Raw genomic sequence first — 3,980 nt, 5'->3', positions numbered from 1 at the left:
TGTGGATACTTCATTCCTCCTTAGAATAGGGTACAAAATACCCATGCAAGGAGTTACAGAGACAAAGTTTGGAGCTAAGATGAAAGGATGGACTATCCAGAGACTACTCCACCTGGGGATCAGCCACCAAAACCAGACACTTATCCCAAAGGCCAGGAAGGATTACAGGAGCAATTATTCACCCGCAGAGTAACTGAGAAGAAATGGTAAATTCTGAGAATGTACCAAATACCAAGGTGAAACTATGAAGCAGAAAACACAAACTGACTAACAAACAATGAAATTGATCCAGTTACTAAATTGGCCCATCAAGAGATAAATGAGGAACAGTGGTTCAATGGATGAGTTCCATCAAACATTTATTTCCTACCAGACTTTAAGAGACTAATTAATACTAATCTTTCTCAACTTAAAGAGGAACATTTCCACACTCATTTTATGATGCCAGCATTCCTTTGATGTCACAGCAAAACAAGGGCACTACCAGAAAAGAAAACTACATGTGAAAGAATGTGTTCGTTAAACCTAAATCTTATGGTTTGGGTTGTGAGCCTAACTTTTAATGACTGAGTCATCTCTCCAGTCCACATGGGACTGACCTAGACCCTCTGTACATAAATTACAGATGTGTATCTTAAAATTCTTGTGGAACATCACTTCTCGGCCTTTTGGCTAAGATCAATTGTAAAATTCTTGTGGGACTCCTAGCAGAAGGAGGAGAAGCTGTCTCTGACTCTGCCTTTGGAACCCTTTCCCCCTTCTCGGTTGCCTTGTCTAAACTTAATGGAAGAGGAGATACCTAGTCTCATTACAAATAGATATGACATGGCTGGTTGATTTCATTCAATGCCAGCCCTTTTCTGAAGAGAAATGAAGTAGTGGATGGGGTCAGGAAGCATGGAGACTGGAAGGAGAGGAGGGAGTGGAAACTTCAGTCAGGATGTAAAACAAACTTTTAAAAGAAATATGAAAAATAAAACACATGAATCTAGGACAACTGATTATTCTTATAGGAAATAAGAAAGAAAAAGAGACAGTGACAAAGTGGGGGACGAACAGGTGAAAGTAGATCTGAGGATATAGAACACATGAAAAGCTTGTTCTCACATGATTATAATCCCAGCACCTGGAGGAAATAAAAAAGCATGCCTAAACAGTCTAGCTACAAACTGGTGACAGCCCTGTCTTCAAATGCAAGTTGAAGATGAGCTGCTTCCAGAAAACACCTGAGGGTGTTCTCTTACTGCCAGTGCATGGGTATACATGTGAACACATAGCATATGTGCACTTATGCACCATACAAAAGAAAAGAAACAACCTATAGCATAATCTTACAGCAGATATAAAAATCACTATGAGATGGGTTAAAGACTGAAATATGAGATAAAGAACAACAAGAATGCTAGAAGAGGGCCAGCATGCACGGTGACTCAGTGAGCAGAGGCTCTTGCTGCCAAGCTTAGAGACCTGTGTTGGACTCATAGAATTAGCATGGTGGTAGGAAAGCGGTTATATCTTCTGGGTGCCTTTGAACTTCCACACATATATCATGGCATACAAGTACCCCTCAACCGAATTCAATATACAAAAGTTTAATATGTTTTAATCCTAAAAATAGGGAAAAGGTTTTTTTGTTTTTTTGGTTTTTTTTTTGTTTTTTGTTTTTTTTTGCATTGAGCAATGATTTCAAAACTATTTCAAAACACTCAGGAAATCAGAATTGCCAAGCAGGGATATACCCTACCAAGAGGTACTTACACTTCAAAAGAAGCAGAAGAAAAAGGTGCCAAGAAGGAAGTGGAGAGTAGAAAACACTTGCAAACTAAGTATAAGCAGTATCCAATAGCCAATATAAAGAACTCATATAGCTTAACCTAGAAATACAGATTAAAGGAGCACAAAAAAGCTGAACAAACAGCTTTTCAAAGAAACATGGCTCATGGGTATCTGGAAAACTGATCACTACTACAAATAAAAAACACAGTTCAAAGCAACAATGAGAATTCGTTTCACATATTTTTTTAATTAGATGTTTTCCTCATTTACATTTCAAGTACTATCCCCAAAGTCCCCTATACCCTCCCCCACCCCCACTGCCCTGCTCTCCAACCCACCTACTTCCTGAACCTGGAATTCCCCTGTACTAGGGCATGTGATCTTCTCAAGACAAAGGTCCTCTCCTCCCACTGATGGCCGACTAGGCCATCCTCTCCTACATATACAACTAGATACATAATTCTGGGGGGGGGTTCTGGTTTGTTCATATTGTTGATCCTCCTATAGGGTTGCCAACCACTTTGGCTCCTTGGGTACTTTCTCTATCTTCTTCATTAGGGGCCCTGTGTTTGATCCAATTGGAGATGCTGTTGCTCAATTAGATGAATTAGTTCTACTGTGAGCATCAACTTCTGTATTTGCCAGGCACTGGCATAGCCTCACAAGAGATAGCTATGTCAGGGTCCTGTCAGCAAAATCTTGCTGACATGTGCACTAGTGTCTGGGTTTGTTAGTTGTATATGAAATGGATGCCTGGGTGGGGCAGTCTCTGAAAGGTCCTTCCTTCCATCTCAGCTCCAAACTTTGTCTCTGTACCTCCTTCCATGGGTATTTTGTTCCCCATTCTAAGAAGAAATGAAGTATCCATTCATTGGTCTTCCTTATTCTTGATTTTCATGTGTTTTGCAAATTGTATCTTGGGTAGTCTAAATTTCTGGGCAAATATTCGCTTATCAGTGAGTTCATAGCATGTGTGTTCTTTTGTGATTGGGTTGCCCCACTCAGGATGATATAGTCCAGATCCATCCATTCGTCTAAATGTATCACATTTTTTGGTATCCATTCCTCTGTTGAGGGATATATGGGTTCTTTCCAGCTTGTGGCTATTATAAATAAGGCTGCTATGAACATAGTGGAGCATGTGTCCTTACTACAAGCTGAAACATCTTCTCAGGGTCTAATTAAACCCATTGAATTTAACTCATCTAATTGAGCAACAGCATTTCCAATGCTACGGTCTGGCACAAGGAAAAGGGCAAGAACAAAACTCTTCAAATGTGCTGGTGCCCCTCTCAGCAGATTGTGTCTTATAAAGCTGGTAAAGGACATATCTTCTGGACCTTCCCATTGTGGAAGATTAGGTTTTACACAATATATCCACTCTAGCATTGCAATTTCCCTAAGTCTTGCAATCCCTTCATCAACACTAAGCCACAGAATATTAGGCATCTCCAAGTCCTTTCTGGGCCATCTTTTGATAAACACTTCAGCCAACCATTGAAACAAACTTTTGACACCTTTTTTAACTATGCGAGCTTGTGTATTAAACCTAGAATCTCCACTCAGCTGGCCCATGTCAATAAACTCAGCCTGCTCTAGTTTTATGTTCCTTCCACCCTTATCTCACACCCTTAAAATCCATTTCCACACATATTCACCAGGTTTCTGCTTGAATAAATAAGCAAATTCATTAAGCTCCTTAGTAGTGTAGCAAATTTCCTCATGGACTACAATTTCTACCTCCCCTCTAGGAGCCTGTTTTGCTTTGAGTCTAGTTACAGGTCTAGAAGAAACTATTGGTTGGCCTTGGGAAACATCAGTACTGTCTTGTCTGGCATTTTCTTCAGTGAAAGTCACTGCTGGTCTATCAGACTCTGCATAATTAACTTCCTCATGTGGGGAAGGCATTATTTCAAGGGTTGGGGCTGAGGGTACTTCTTCCTCAGGTGGGGCAAACCCTTGAGAATCTGAAGATTCTAAATTCTCAGCTTCAACAGTCTTCCCACAATCCCCATCCCAAGTTGTAGGACCCCATTCTTTGCCAATTAGTGCCCTTGCTTTAACTCTCGACACACTCTGAGGCTGAGACTTGAGTTGTCGATGTAGTTCAGCCAACCTTACAATGAAGGCTTCAGTTTGATTTTCTGCAACTTGAGCTCTATGGCTGCAGGAGAGAAGATTCTCTTCAAGGACACATTTAGCAA

This window comes from Mus pahari, chromosome 3, assembly GCF_900095145.1.
Source record: "Mus pahari chromosome 3, PAHARI_EIJ_v1.1, whole genome shotgun sequence".
Lineage (NCBI taxonomy): Eukaryota > Metazoa > Chordata > Mammalia > Rodentia > Muridae > Mus > Mus pahari.
This window is presented reverse-complemented; position numbering follows the sequence as displayed.